Source organism: Serinus canaria, chromosome 2 (assembly GCF_022539315.1).
Source record: "Serinus canaria isolate serCan28SL12 chromosome 2, serCan2020, whole genome shotgun sequence".
Lineage (NCBI taxonomy): Eukaryota > Metazoa > Chordata > Aves > Passeriformes > Fringillidae > Serinus > Serinus canaria.
Genome location: NC_066315.1, coordinates 88,873,585 through 88,891,119, shown reverse-complemented (window position 1 = coordinate 88,891,119; position 17,535 = coordinate 88,873,585).

Below are 17,535 nucleotides of genomic sequence, written 5' to 3'. Positions count from 1 at the left end.
CTGCATGTGCTTCTTCCAAATCTCTTCTATTCCGAGTGACCAGACAGTGACTATGATTTCCTTCTCCAAGCACAATTTCTCCAGTAGAACTTTTGACCTCAGGAATAGAATATAAGAAAAAATTAGGCTGAATTATCATTGTGCCACTGTGAATGGAACAGCACCTTTGTGTGCCATGAAAGCTTTATAATATTCCATATGGGATGGAAGTGGTCCTCCTGTGATATCAAAAGTCCAGCAAGATTTTCACGTTTGTCTACCAAACACACTTGCCTGTTTGTGGACCACCTGTATTTCTTACCAAAAAAAACTTAAGCAAAGAGTGAGCTCAAGTGTTAGTACCACCTTCAGGCTTGTGGAGACAGGGTGGGAAAGGCATTATCAAGCAAAACTTTGCGTCAGGAAAAGCTGTGACAATAATTATGAACTCACATGGAATTCTCTGACAGTAATTTTCCAGGAAAATAAATACTGAGCTCAACACTCCTCTTCTGCAGTTGATATTTCAGGACCCCTGTCCAAGCTCTACTTTCTGTCTGTACCTCAGGTCACCCTCTTCAGGTTTCACAGAAGGAGCTGAGGAAAGAAAGCAGCATCAGACACTTTGTACAGAAGAGTTTGTGACTAGCTCAGAACCAAGCAGCTTTAGGGCCCCTGTTGAATTTTTTATTTGCACTGCATAGTCTTGCAAAACTCCCCTACAAACATTTCCAAAGTCCTGCCATTTTCCAGTGCTTTATCCTCTTCCAATGCTACTACAAGGATAGCCGTCTCTCTTCTCACACAGAGAAGAAGAATCAGGAAGTGATGCTAGCAATTCAAACTCTTTGATAAATCATGGGGAAGAATAAGTTCAGAGAAACATTCATCATCCCTCTTAAAATATTTTATTTTCAGGACCAGAAAAAAATCAAGTGATGCAAAACATTTGATACACATCTGTCTATTCTGAAAGTAATTTTCAAAGGAATTTGTCTTCAATGTTCCAAAGCTACTATGTACTATTAAAAATAGTCTTCTCCATCTTTGATTTAAGGGATGTTTGTGTGAGCTACAGTTTTAAAATCAGAGGGGAAAATAGCATCACTCAACCAGAGTAAAGAAAAGGGGCCACCTTATCAGCAACAGAGTGATTTTGACTGTACTGACAATGACATGGGTAATCCATCATGTCATCAGCCCGGTGACGGATGTACCCTGCACCTCATCTCTGTATGTGTGCAGGGAGGACTATGTAGCAAGCCAGGAGGCAAGCAACACTTAACCCCTGCAAGCTTCATGTCCCTGCTGTGCTTCAGACAACCTCTGTCATGTATGAAAAGCCTAAAGAATGACAGTAAATCTATACAGACCAGCACAATCTACCATCGTGACAACTACACACCGCCATAGCCTTATAACACTATTAAACTGTATCATCACAGACTTGTAAGACAAGGCCTGCATTATGTGCTTTGTTGAGCTACTTAAAAGGTCTTTGGAAATGCACTGAATATACTTTTTGTCTTCATTCAGCAGACAAAAGGATATAGCTCATAAATACTAATTCCATATAGAAGAATGATCAATTATTTTGGCCCAGTAGAAATAGCACCTTATTCCAGAAACTGACTTTAGTAGTAGACTATGTTAAAAGAGAGTAACAAAAGTTAAATCTTCTTAAAAATTATTTCTAAGATTTTTTTGAATTGACAATAGTTTTGACAGAAAATCTGAACAAAGGTCTGACCCACTTCCTTCAAATTTTTAATTTGTATGATCACTTCTGAAAAAAAAAATATGTACCTTAAAAACTTTGATATCTACTTTTTATTCAACTCTGAAGTGGAACCAATATTTTTGCTACCACAATTTCTATTCTATAGAATCTTCATAGTTAAGGTAACACACTGAAATGTCCCAGAATGGTAACCTCACAGATTAATGCAAATGTGCTAACCCGTAGTTCTCTATATATGTGCATATACACACAGGCCCACACACACACACTATACACACACACACACATATATACATATATATATATATATATACATATATATATATTTATGATATTTATGTATTCTGGAAATGTAATATGCCATGAGGATACCATCCAAAATTTTCACTCAGATCAGGAAAGAGAATACTGAATATCTCCTTCAAAAACAGATTCAATGGCTACATTGAATCCTGAGTCTTCAAAACTGGGCTTTTACTATCTCCCCTTTTCTCTTTCTGTTAATACAACAAGCTTCTCCTGGGTTAAAAAAAAAAAAGGGAAAATAACTGGTTGAATAGTAACATCGTTTGTTCATGTATATGCAAAAAGAGATCTATTCACACCTTGATGAAATTAACATAAATTTAAATACTAATGAATAGGTAGAGACTAGTGAAGAATACCAAGGACCACATTCAAACTGAGTTATATCCCTATAAAACAGATCTATTTTCTAGGGACATGTGACATGAGTGTTATAAGCCTTTATTGCACAATCTGCATAATTCACAGTCCAAAACAATTTGCAGGTGGATAAAGGAAATTGACTTTTTACTAGTGGAACATCACATCTAAAGGATATTATTTTACTTCTTGGCTGAAATTACCATGTACTGTTGGAAGCCAAAAATCCATAGTCAGAAAATACAAGGAAACGTGTGTTTGGAGCTATTCAGCATCTTGTCACTGGGGAAAGCACAGTACAAACACACACAAGGCAGAGTGTAATGTAAGATGAAGAACCACTGGAGCTCTCAGTAATTCCAAGTTGCTAAGAGAAGGACAACAGACATCAGGAGCACGTTTCCCTTCTGGCCCCATACAATGTGTGCACGGAGCAACACAACAGGAGCCAGAGCAAAACAAATATGCACAGTGGCAGAGTCAGTGTGCACATCTAAACAATTGCTATGCCCAATACTGTGGAATTTCCACACTGTTAGTGCTTTTCAACTCATCTGCTTATTGTGCACATGGTTTACTCTACTTGGTTTTGTTGGGGTCAGTCACAACCTTCAAAGCCAAAGTTTGTCTATATTTGCTTTTCTTTCCTGAATGGATCAAATCACACTCTTTTTTGGTTGTTTGATGACTTTTTTCCTCAGACTACCATTCCTTTATCTTCTTATTTTGCTAGGTCTTGAAAACAGTGAAGACCTGATGGCAGGATACTCCACATCTACCAAAATCAGTTGACAGATTTCATTAGGCATAAAGTTAATGGTGTGCTTACCTTTGGCTGAGGGGTAAAAAAGCTCTTGACTTTTATGCCTGCAGGAAGCAGCAGCTGGCTCAGCCCTGCCTTCCTTCCCCAATATTTTTTCCCATTCTACAGAAATGTATCATACACATGATCTGAAATTAATTAGTACAAGAGGAAAATAAGATCAGAAATGAAAATAAATCCTCCTACACCGTTCAGAACAACATGACAGTATATTAAATCACTGTTTACAAAAACACACAAGTCTTGAGCAAAGTTTAAAAGTTCCATCAAATCAAAAATGTACTTGGTAGGGAAAAACTAGCCTTTTACAAACATGTTTATTGCTAAAATTGAGTTTTCACAACTTTTAAAATGTTTACACATTATTTTCTCCTATTGAAAACCCAGGGAGATAAAATTTAAGTAACATCATTTTTAAAAAGTATAGAATTTTCCTTTTGAACATATGTAGGAAATTCTCTTTCCTGTTATGTAAGAAAAATTTGAAATACATCTCTCAGTCTGTCATCCATTGATCTCTCCCTTGCTGGCCAAAAATAGCATTTTTGTTTCTTTATTCCCAGTAAAAACATATACATGTACTACTCTTTCAAAAAATACTTTTTCTGTCATGTGGTGCAAGTCACTTTATGCAGTCATATCATCCTCAGAAGAAAACATCCTTAATGTATTTTCTTTGTTATTATGGTATTGCCATCCAAAATGGGGCACAAAGAGTATATATTGGTCCAACAGATGAGTTTGTGTGAAACAGGCGTGGCTTGCTGTACAAAGGAATTTATCCTCCATAAATTACAAATTACTACTTAATTCAGTTCTTTTTGTGCAGGAGTCAATCCTTTGTTCCCTGTGTCAGGATCCAGCACAGGCCAGGGAGTCAGGGGAAGCCAGGACAGTCACTGCCCCAGGGATTAGGTACCCCCATGGGGACAAGAATGGTACAGCCAATAAATCTTTCTGAAGAGGTTAATATTAGTGAGCAGAGTTGATGGATTCACCTAGAAAAACCCTTATTAATGCCAAGCAAAACATTCAACTTTACTTTCTCAACTTTTTGAAGGGTCTGTGATCAGAAACGTACCCACAAGAACACATCATAATTTATTTAAAACAAACTAACAAAAAGTACAACCTTTTCTACTTAAAACAGAATATCCAACTTTGTACCTACTCCTTGTATACACTGAAAGCAGTGTTGTTGTGGAAAATTTAAAATGAAAACAAGATATAATAATAACTGTTGAACAGAACATCACAGAGTAAAAGCTCCCACAGAAATAATTTGGGCCACTTTAGGTCCAAAGTTCCCTAAAGTGATTAAGGCTAAATCATCTACCTATATGTTTTATAACATGTGGACTACATATAAACAGAAACCTATTTTACACAGGTGAACCACAGCCTTTCGGAATTTGTACCTTACAATTCTCAGAAGGATGAATACTAGAGCCCATATGCTTGAACACAATGTCCTGAAGACAGGTTCTGCATATGCCATTTTTTGAGTTTCTCAGCATCAGAATGGCTTACCAGGGGAACTCAGTCATTGCTATTGAGTTCATCATAAGCCATCAGGATCAAAAGTCTATGAAAATCAGCCCATAACTTTCTCAGCCTGGAGGAGATTTCAGCTGCCAGAGGTAAATCCTAATCCCCCACAAACTTTATAAGCAGGCGGTTTGAGATGCAATCTCAATCACATCTCAGCTTAAGATGAGATCTGGCAATCTCTGAAGTTCTACTCTCAGCCACAAAAAATATACAGAAGCTTCAAGATTCCTCTAAAACACATAACAAATGTACAAACATATTCAAGTCAAAAAGAAGGAATTATTTCCCACATTTTCACAGCTATGCTATTATATTTTTAAAATTGCCCTAATTTGGGGCAATTTGCTCTTGGGATTCCTGTCAGCTTTGGCAGGGATAGTTGGTAAAAGGCAAAATTTATACCTCATAAATTATAGCTGCAGGTAAGGAAATTACTCATATTTATTGATTCCTGAAAGTTCCCTAAACAATATAGACTAAAAAAAAATGTATCTTTAACAGGAAATTTACCAGTATGTCAATTTAAAGGTTTGACAGGCCATTCTCCTGCCACAGAGACATTTTTTGGTCCCAGAAGCCATTCCTGGGGGTAGCACAGCCACCACAGCAGTTCTGCTGAAGAGCCCAATACACAAAAGATATTTCAGAGCAGATGATGTGCAACAGCAGACATTGTGTTCTAGCTTTAGCTACATGCAGTGAAGAAGTTCCTGTCCTCAGCCTGTCCTCAGCTGCTTGCCATTCCTCCCCTTCTTAGGGGTAGTGCCCTCTCAGATTTGGAGGCATAAGATCACTAATTGTTACTCCCTAACTTGTTATCTGGATAATAGTATTTACTCTTCCCAGTCACACTTTAAATATTCTGGTTTAGCTGTCCAATGTCATTATATGGGCTTGACAGAAAGATTTACTAGAAAACAGACCAAAAAAAAAGCTGTAAAATTCTGGTACAGCTCAGCTAAAAATGAAGCACAGGATTTGGAGGTGAAAGAAATTGCACCTTTGCCCATCTATAGAGAGGTCAGGCTCGGAAACTGCATTATCACATGTATTATCACTAGTCTCTCTGTGTATTTGATGCTATGGACAACTCAAAATATTCCTTTTTTTTTTTTTTAATCTTTTAAAGGCAGGACAGATATAACCTTTCTACACATTCTTAAACCCCAAATCTGAGTTCTTTCAGATTTAGAATAGTGTGAAGAAATGGTACCATATTTGACTGAGAAACCGAGGTGCTCTGACTTAGACTGACATATTTTTTGTTTGCTTAGCAAGTGGATTTACTTTTTGCTCCATACAAGAGAATGCAGAGGAAGGGAAGTTTAGTTAAACTACATAACCATAAGTAAAGATTTGGAGATGTAGTGTGCAGTTTTTGGTTTAGTTTTTAACATTTTGTTGCAAAGGAATGGCTTTCAATCGTTTATGGGATAATTTTAAATAGGATTATGATAAGTTTTTAATGCAGTTCTTGATACACAATTGAACTTACTAGAAGAAAAGGAAGAGAAATTCTGCATGACCTTGGATTTGGATGCATAAAAAGCCTGCATGACTCAATACCTTTATTGCAGGATGACACATGCAATATAATTCAAAGCTTCAAACTTCACCACACCAAGAAGCCCTGTAAGTACTTGCAGGCTAAAGAAATACATTGGCAACTTGACCACAGACCTTTATATAATGGTTGAAAGGACTGAAGTGTCGTTCTAATTGTTCATTTCGAAAAAGCATGGTACTACTTTTCTAGTCAAGAAAACAAGAAAAAATAACCTCAGAATGAGAACCAGAGCTGTTGAGAGAAATAGTGACAAAATGTTCTATAGAGTAGAAATGGAATATTTTAAATGTGCTTCATTCCCTATATAACATATGGTGGGAGCAGAGGTGGCTTGAAGAGATTGATATTTATGTGCACACTCCTGAGTTACTCTAGAATAGAGTGAATCAATGCAGCACATATTGATTCAAGAGATTAGCAGTTAAAAGACAGTTTCACATTAGAGAGCTTTGAAGTTGTCACTGTTACCATATCACCACTTCAACATCCCAAACCACTATTTCTGCTGGTAGTGCTGACATCCTAGGACCGACATACATAGATATTCTACATTTAATACAACCAGGGTGTCTGAAAGAGCTACAAAAATAAAATTCTAGGTTAAATTTTGAATAATACAACTTTCAAAATAAAGTTCAGTGACAATGCATTTGAAGAACTAATGTACATTCTAGAGATAAGCTGGTAGGGAAACCTTCAGAGATGCTTTCCTTTCCAGTGATAAAATAAGACCATCTAGTCTTATGCAATTTTTATGGACTGGAACATTTTTCTTATAATCTCTCCAGTTTAATTTTTTATTCCTCTAGTTGGGGTTTGTAAGGCCTTCAGCCATTTCCTCCCCTATTCTATCCTTCAGACAGGAGAAAAAGGAGAATCAGATTAGTGTTTTTCCTAAAGTACTCTCTTGGAGAAATAGACCCCTAAAAATGCATTAGCCATGGATTTGATGAAAAGTTAACCCTGTGTGTATGTCCATCCCTGCGTGGATTAGAGATCATACACTCAGGTGGTCAAAACAGTGGGTCTGCATCATAAACCACATTTTTTTGGAATGTTGTAGGGAATACCTATCAATTTTTATAATACCAACATGGTAGATCTGTTATTTTATAATATACATGAGACAAAGGCCAGTTGAATGACCAGAAAGTTGTAGAGTGAGGAAGGATTACTAGAAATGGTTAGTCTATTACTTATTATCAGTGTGATTTTCTTCCAAACACCTCTTACATACCCAGACCATAGCACCTGTGGGAGGAAGAGTACAGCTGTTCATGTTATAGGCTACCTATTTGCAGAAAACACTGGATAGTGATTACAGGTTCCTGAACTTTACATTTTTTTTTCTTTCTCCTAGCTCACTAATTGTAATTTGCCACTGTAATTTATTTCTTAGCAGCAGTTACAGTTTAATAGAAAGAGGGTTCAAAATTTTTTTCTAGTACAATAATCCCCTCCACAAAAAATGAAAATCTGGTACTCCTTTCAAAATCACAAGGGTTCCACTGGTCAGTGATTAATATTCACACTATAATTTTTTTCTTTCAGAGCCTATTTTCACATTAAGATGGGGCATACAATTTTTTAAATGGGGAAGCTGATTTATCATTCAAAAAGTAATTCTTCATAGGGGCACACTAGGTGATAAAGATCAATGACAAGTATAGTAAATTGCCTGGGAGGGTTCAAAACAGATTCAAGATAAAGCAGAGAGAGAGAGAAAGAGGGAGAGAGAGATTATGTCAAGACAGCATCTAATGCTTTTGCCAAACACTTCAGCCTCACCCTATTTGACGTTGATCTAATAGTCGACCATTTAATTTCCAGGTCGCAGTGCCAATCTTTTGTCACCTCTGTTGCCCCATATCAAACTTTCAGGAAACAAAACCCCTGAAAGCAGACAATCAATAATGAGATCAGCAGATTTTATCTTAAGAGAAACAGGACTTGCCTGCTTTGTTTGTGGAAGGTTGTTTCTTTGAATGCTTCAGCCAGGGCTGCTTGTCAGTAAGTGACTGTGATGTGCACAGCATGATTGAACGAGACTAGATAAAGTCACCAGAAAATGTGGAAGTGGAAAGCAAAACACATAAACTAAGGGGTGAAAATGTACCACACCATGTGTGGCCACACAGTTCTTATCATATGTACTCTCCTAGCATGTCATCCCGTATTGTTACTGGTGCATTTTAGATGTCTTGTTGCAGGTCATATGCTAAACACATTTTTACCTTAGGATCAGAAGATACTATGGGATTCCTAGGTTTCAGGATATGGAGGACTATGAATTTCTCCACAATAGTGACTTTTTGCTGCTTTTAGCTACATTGGACAACAGATGTGTTGTGGTTTAAGAAGTTTATTGAGTGGTTTGCTTTTTTTCCCATGGTTTCCAAACTTTTTTTTTTCTGAAAAAAAAGGGATAGAGAGGGAGAGAACACAGTAGAAGATGAATTTAATTTTTTTTAACAAGGTTTTGTATATAGGGGCCCAGTCTAGGAAATCTGCATCATAGACTTGTGATGTTGATATTGCAGTAAAAAAACAAAAAAAATGGAGGGTCAGCACCACTGTCAAACTATACTTTGCAGGGGTCCACCCTCACTGAAGTCAGCTGACATCACTTACACTCTCTCTTCCTCTCGGCAAACTAATATTTGGGGAAAAAAAAAAAGAATACACAAGTTTTAAAATAAAAAGTAATTTTCTGACAAATGTAACTGCAACCAATATGAACTTCAGTGTAGAAAAGCAATGACTCTGCATATTACTTTTTATAGCTTTTCTCTTTATCTTCAGATGTGCCAATCTGATCACAACATTTCCTTTTATAAGACAGAGTAAGAAAAATCTTCACTTTACACCACCCATTTTCATTTGTATTTGAATTATAGACAGTAGGGAAACCATCATTAGTTAAAATTAAGTGAATTTCCAAAAAGTATTCAAATTAATATTGACTCCTTTAAAAAAGCAGGGGCCAAGCTCTTATTTTTAACCACAATGAGGTGCTAGTCAGTTATTTCACCTACTTTGTTTTTTTGCAATGGCAGTAGAGACTTGAATGAGAACGGTGAAATATTCAGCATGAGTTTTGTGCTTGTTTTATAAGTTGCTACTAGTAAAATAATATGGCAGAAATAATGCCATGATTTTCCTTGGCATAAACACAGGATATTCTTAATTATTTAAGTGTCTCAAGAAAGTCAACTGAATGCAATCTACAGCATTAGGGAGAAAAAAATAGCTGCTACTAAAGCTTGAAAAATCTAACACAGTATCATCATTAATACCTTCAAAACCAGTGCTAAAATATAGGCTAATTTTACTACAAAACATCCTCTTCATTCCAAAGAAGAATACAAATTCATACAAATTCAAAGGGCAGAGAGAAGAAAAATCACACTGGTGAAAAGGAAATTCATGTATCTAACAAATAGTTACTCTGCAGATCCCTACACTTAATTTCCTATGCTCTTAATTTCGGCTTCTCTTCCTTATGATTTTCACTTCCAAGGAACTGAGCAGTTTGTTCCAGATCTTTAAAAATGTCTATTTCTAAGGAGAACGTTGTTACTCTGAGCTGAATGATGATTTAAAGAGGAATTTGTGCCCAGGGCATTGACCTTGGTGGCCTTTCCGTACATTACAATTCCAAAGGAAATCACAAAAGAAGATGGGCTTACTGTAGTTAATGAGATTCCTCACCAAAAACACTAATCTGGGTTAAAACTAAAAGAATGCTGATAAGGATATTACAGCTCATACTGAGAACAAGAAAGGTGCACTGCTAAGATCAATTGTGGATGTTAGGAGGTAGTCTTCAATAGTGGGTTTTTAAAAAAATATCTATCAAAATGGATGTTGGAGAAAAGGCATTTTAAATGAGGATCTGCTAAAATAGAATAAAACATATCATTTCTCTTTTTTTTATTAATATTGTACCAGGTACAAATCAACCAATATTAGCAGAAGTTTAACATCACTTTAAAAGAAAGAGATTGACCTACTGAGAAAGTACATGAGTAAATGTGTAGCAATACACTGATTATTACTGTTTCCCCTCAGGCAAATACCTCTCTCTTAAGCATGTGCTTCACTGGAACATTTTGTTTTATTACCTTGTGAGATAAGTGGGGAAAAAAGCCTTTAGTACCTGGGGAATTAAAAAATTCAGACTTGTCATATCAGTGTCTGTTCTCAATTTCATGCAGGGCGCATAATTATAACCGTGTTTAAATTGAGCCCAGAAGAAAGATGGGTTCAAGTGCAAATTAATTTCAGATTATCACAACAAAGGCAATCAAATCTCAACAAGCTTGCCAGCAAAATACTTTGCAAAGGTCCCCAGGTCCCTTCCCACCCCCAACTTACAACAAAGACCTTTCAGCTCAAATTAAGCTAATGATCTAATACAACATTTCTGCCTACCTTTTTGGGTTTTATTATTTACTCAGATGTGTACATTAAGTTAGTGAAAAATGGGGGGGAAAGAGGAAGAAAAGGTGGCACAGAAAGGTCAGTGTTTAGTATCAGTAAAGTGACAAAATAAACAGTCAACAACCCTGACAAGGTCTGCATGTCGTCAAATTGTCTTATTCTGTGGAAACTATCAGAGTGAATTGACAGTGCTGAAAGAACTTGAAATTTATCTGAGCCCCTTCTCATACAGACAGAATCCAAAACCAAATAGCATGGCTCACCTCCTCCACCTATCTATCAGCACAGCTTTTATATAAATCCAACATCTTACTCTATCCTATGGGAACCTGCTGGGGAATGAAGGGAATCAAGTGCTGAAAAAATTCAAGTCAAGCCTCATTACCTCCTCATTACCTTTGCAAAAGTGGAGTGAGAGAAAATTTTATCTAGGGAACAGAAGCTTGGGAATCTCATTCAGAGTTCTGTCTGGTTATTGCACAGCCAACCATGGAGCTCTGCCTCTGTGGGATTAAAGTTTTCTTCCCATTTCTCTATAGTAATGATCCACTCATTAAGGTTTTTAAGGTAAATTACCATCACTTATCATTATGCCAGTCACTAAGTAAGCTGCATTAAACAAGGAATATCAGTCGTAGCCATTGCTTTTCTTCCTTTCCAGTTATCATGAGGAAAGAAAGAAAATATATTTTGCAGTTGGTTTTATAATTCTATCTTAATTATATTTTCCCTCTTGTATTTGTTAGACCCTTAGGCCAGACATATTAGATAGAAATATAAATTACTTTGTAAAAATCAAAAAATGTATACATGCAGGTATGTAATTCTGTCTTTCTGAAAAAAAACCCTTGAAAAAATGATTTTTTTCTTTAGCAGTTTATTTTCATATTCACTTTGTTTCTATCTGAGGATTTTATGTACTGCCTCAGTGTAGCATGTAAGAACTATTCATCTTGCTACATTTAAGTTTGGTTGTTTTAATGTGCTTTTTAATTATTCAACTAACCCTTTTTGTTTTAAATCACTTCTTATGTCAGTTTATCCTTTATTATGCAAATTGTTGTCGAAAAACAAAAATGCCCCACATACACCCTATTTTGAGCTTTTTGTAATGCTCAGTTCCTTGCTTCCTTGTTCTTTTCCATAAAAGTCTTGAAGCTTCTTGCTTATGTTTTTCTTTTATAATCAGCATTTTCAGGCAACTTTATATGGGCATTTTTGAACACAAAAATAATTGTTTTGGATTTTGAGATGACCTGTTTCCTTTGGGGAATTTATGGGTTTGGGGTTTTTTTGCTGTCACTTCTCAAACAAATTCATTTCAAAGTTCATTTCAAAAATAAACACACAGAAACTAGCTATGTAGCAATTACGTTGCTTTGCCAACAGAAAGGTCATCTGCAAGAACTGCATCCCTTCCAGGCACCCATTTTCCTATTTGACTGGAGGCACCCTTAAGTTAGCCCAATGTCTGTCTGTCCCCATCCTGAGACAATGGGTGATAGCCACCAGTCCACTGTAGGTGGATGAGAAGGCCACAGAACCAACCTTCCCAAACCAGCCAGACTTCCAAGGTGCAATGTGCAAGACGAAGAGGAGAGTCAGTAATACTTCAGAACCTTCACTGGTAAGTATTGGGATCCTTTTGCAAGAAATATGTACTGGAAGAGAAAAAGGGATGTGAGAAGATAATGGGTGGGAATGGCAAAGGCAAGCAGGACAGACTAAAGCAGGGAAAAGAAGCAGAAAATAAGAGCGAGGAACTCTCATGGCTCCAATAAAATGTCAGGCGATATCACGTTGCAGACACATGAAAATAAATTCTAAAAAAGGCAAGCTGCCCTCAAAACTGTAAAATGCTGCCTTAGTTTTTCTCCTACCAGTTGCATTTCTAGACTTCCCCTCTTCTTCTACATGATATTTTTCGCCCTGTCTCTACTGTTTGATTTCCTTTCCTACCACTTAGGGATCTCACATGCAACAAAAAACGCGATTTTCAAATAGAGTTTGTATTTTTGCGACTTTACCTTTTTTATAAAGCACAATCTCCATTAACTCTACAGCAATTATGGGTTGGAACTCCAAATATTCCTATGACATAAAGAAGTGAAACTGATTATTTTGTAGGTAGTGATATTTTGTGGAGCCATGAAGCTCTTGTAATATTTTTGAAAGTACATTTTAACTCTCCTGGAAGAGAAAATCTTGAAAATAGGTTTTTAGTGAAACCAAAAAGAAAATAGAAAGAATCAATGTTACATTATCTTTTAAAATACTCTGATAATGAACCAGTCACATGAGGCCTGTCTGGAACCATTTGAATATGACAAAATAAATTCTAAAATTATTAGTTCTACCTTCTTTTGCTACATTTTAAAATTTAGCTTTCCTTAAGCACCAGATATTAATGAGTTAAGTTAATGTGCCAGTCATGAATGTGAAGTTACTGTCTGTAAAAACTCTGATCTTAAATAGACTTCAAAATATGCTTATCAGTTCAGCAGTTCTTTTTGCATGTGGAAAAACAATGTCCTTCTAGGGCTAAACCTGGTTAGGATGCAGCCAGAATTATTTTCAAGTTGGAAATAATACTGTTGCAGGCTGGGGAAATATAAACAGCTTCATGCATAAAATATCACCGAGGTTACCTAGTTTGGAGAATGCAGGAGAAAATTAAAGATCCCAACCACTTTAGACTAGGTACTAAATGAAATTCATATACCCTACTTATCTTGGACTTTGTGGTAATTAAAAATATAAGACTGGTCCACATAATTATTTGTGCTCAATTGTACTTCAACATAGTGATGATGATGTTTTCAACACTGAGTATAAATCTTTGTAATGCCTTTAAATCCCTGAGAATTAATAACTAAATATTGGCTAATACGCATTGACATCCAAGAGCAATTAATCAAAAGACTGCAAGATACAGTGATATGTCATGGAAAAAAAAAGCAGTAAAATAAAATCACTTGAAGAGAAAATACAGTTTTTCCTTTAACATCTAGAATAATCATTCTTAATACTTGCTGCTGCAAACACTGAACAGGCATTCTCACACGCAGCACATATATATAGACCCCTTGTCAATGAAAAGTGCTTTTTCTCTTCTAGGTTGACAGTGGAAATACCTTCAATGTATTTTGGTTTCAAAATGGGCAATTTTTACATACAAATACCTACCTTTTCATATTGCAGCTGATTATAACCTCAGTACTGCAAGACTTTGATGACTATTTTAATAATTTTATTGCAGGTTTCCACTTCATGGCAACACCATAACAAACATGATGCATCTATTTGTCAAATATGTGAAGGATTAGCCCAGTCTGTGAATAAATATAAATAGGACTAATATACAAATAAATACAAATGGGAATGCTATCACTTTAGAGTCACATATATTTCCACAGACAGGATAATCTACTGAGTAGCAGTAGATTATTGTGCTTCACCCAGAGTGTGGGAAAGGCTGCAGAGTCCATACAATGATTGTACTTTGTAAAACATAAACTAAGGTAATATGAATTGCAAATAGCTTTGGCTTGATATGCAGGATATTGTAATAAGCATCCTCCCAAACTTGAGCAATCAGAGAGAGAGCCCCTTGCAACTTCAGTCTTTGATCTCAAGATAATTCTGGATCTGTTTTGCCACTGAAATTAGTCATTTTTCCTGAGGCAGCAGTAAGAGTGCAGAGCTAAGGCCGTGCTCAGTCATTTTCGTACACCTTGAGGTGACTTTTCATCACTTTGGTAGATGGATACATTCTCTTAAATACTTCATATGGGCAGATTTGTCCAAAATATAAAACCACCTTAAATACTGAGGACTGCTTTTAACCAATTTAATTACTTTATTTTTTCAAAATACAGTCACAATACATGCAAAGATTCCTGTGTCATCCATGAAAGTTATCAGTTTCATTGTTCATAACTAACTTTATGGGGAGGGTAAGATTACAGCTCTCAATTGAAAGGTAATTTTAATCCCCTTTCAATGCTGTTTTCTCTGTCTTTACCATAAATTTTAAAAAATGGCACTTTTTATTTAATGTAAAATTGTCCCTTAATTTCTTTTGGAGGCAAAGAAATATTCCCTTGTAGGAACAATTTTGTTTAATCAACTGCATTACATTGTAAGGCAGAGCTGACTGGTACCAGTTCTCTCATAGAGTGAAATCACTTACTTCTACCAACAAAATCCAGGCTTCCTTCCAGGGCTGTAACTGACCAGGTTAGCCACTAAGTGACTCCATCAGGTCCAGGGAGGGCTGGACACTTGTGGCACTTTTGTGAAGTCCAAGAGAAGGAGAGGACCATGTATTCCTGGGGCACCTCAGCAGTACTGACCATAGTGCCCACTCTTCCAGCACACAGCAGGTCTCAAAAGCCCCCTGAACCATTCACTGTTGTTGATCTCTGTTGACAAGCTGCAGTTCAAGAAGTGCCATCATTTGATGGTCTCTAAAGAAATGCTGTCACATTGTGGCCACTGTTGAGAGGCACGCTTTACTTCGTCTTGGTGCCTCTTTACTCATGGCTAGATCCTGTGTCTTCTCTGTCTTTGGACACCTAAATCCAGTTGGGAATGTCTAGCTGTGCAGTTGAAATACACTCAGCCTCTCTGCTGCCCACACAGTGGCAGATTTGTGCCAATACAAGGAAGGGAGAAAGAGTAGTTTTACATGCTCCTTGTCAGAACAGGTTGCATTGGCATGACAAAATTCATCAGGAGCCTGCCCAGCTGGAGAGGCCCCCATTGTCTCCTCAGACATGTCAAGAGCCTGGGAAGAGGCAGCATTTTTGCCATACAGCTTATGTGGATGTTAGGGAGGGAATAGTAAACTATGTTTCCTGGGGTAATCTAAGAGAGCAGCCCTACAGCTGAAATATAGCTCTTATGCAGGTCATGGAAGCTGACTGATGTATTTTTCTCAGGAGTCCAGACAGTCTTGCCTTGTCTGCTTCCCTGGCACCACAAGGCCGTACACCTTTAGAAATGCTTACAATGAGGGCAAACTTTCTCCTACATGCACTTTCTAATAGCATTAAAATAAATCATCATCTATAAAGCCAAACAATGCCACAAATCTGTTTCCAGCCATGAGCTGGTTTCAGTAGTGCTAACCAGCAGCCAACATTGAGTTACAGTATTTTCTTTCTATTTAAAGAACTAAACGGGGAGCTGTTTCCAAATCCCAAGTCAACTTTTTAAAATAGAAAGTAACAGAGAAGAGCTTGCAAATCTGCTTGTAATCAGGACTCCTGGAAGCTGCATCTGGTTGACAGATTTAGAGCACCACAAGTGTAGAAAAAGGAAGGCTAGAAGAATAGCAGCAGCATCAAGAATTGGAGGGGATAAACAGAACAGCAGCAGCAGAAATTAAAGGAAGCACCTAGAAAACAATGGATAATAATGAATAAAATAAATTTTCATATTTTTTCAGCTTTCTAAAAATGTTCTTACCTTTACTATTTCCCACACTAACAACCAATACCATGGGATATAGATACTGAAACAAAAGGTAACACACTGTCAATATGTTCTTCCTTACTGAACTTGTTAAAAAATATGCAATAAATATTTCTTGATAAATTTTGATTTAGATAAAGATAATTAGAAGTATTTCTAAGTCCTTCTGAGTAGCCTATAAAGATATGGTATTTATGACTTAATTCATCACAAGTGGGTAAAAAATAATGGATAGCTATCGCTACCCAGCAAATTAAGATGTTAATTTTGTTAAAACAAAATATGCTTCTTCATAAGACTGAAAATATACAGATCTCTCACATTTATCCCTTCAATAAACATAAGACTATGAAGTCATTAGTTTACAGTGTTTTACTTTGAACTCACAGAAATGTTGCAAAGCCTCTGGGAAGCCAAGCTTTGTCAATCCTCATCCATTTCAGTTCAGGAATTCTCAGGTTCCAACCATGAGCAATTACTATTGTTAATTTTGTTGAAAGCAACATGGACAGCGTTTGACAATAGCACAGTAGTATAACTTTGGCCTAAAGCTGCTTATAATTGTATTTTACTATCATAAAAGTAGGTCTCCAAATTTAAAAGATAAAAAAATGAGTTGTATGACTTACAAAGTTCTACTTCAATAAAAAGCACAGACACAGTCATATATATGCATTCAGACACAGAGATGTTTCTAAAATTTGATTAATATTTCTCCATCTCTCTGTCCTGCTGGTGGGGTTTCTTTTTAATAACAGGAAAACTACTGCAGAATTATCAATCATTTAGAAACATTTCTGAGTATCAAATGGTGTTCAGAACTCAAATACACTACATATTCTTGTCACCAAATGAATGTCACTCTTGAAGAGTCAGAAAGGCTGAACCAACCAAGTGCTCTGTATTGAAGGAGGGGTTTTGAAACATCTCACTGTTACTCTCTGATGTGAAAGGATTGCTTGGTTTTGGCAATATAATCTTTGGTTTTGGAGAACTTGATCTTTCACAAAGGAACTAACAGATCAGGGAAGTTTCCAACTTAGCAGTAGAACTTTGTAGTGAAAGAAAGTTTGTCTTGTTCTTTTCTGTCATATGGCTAAAATGACCAAAGAAAGACATAAAAAAAATCACCCAAGGCAAAAAAACAGGCAAGAGAAAGATTCCTTCCATTTTCCTTTCTCATCAGAGACATGATGAATTGTAAACAAGCAAAAGGGAGCAGAACATAAAGTTAAGCATGGCAAATGTAAAATCAACATGATGGACCAAACAAAACTTTGAGTACTA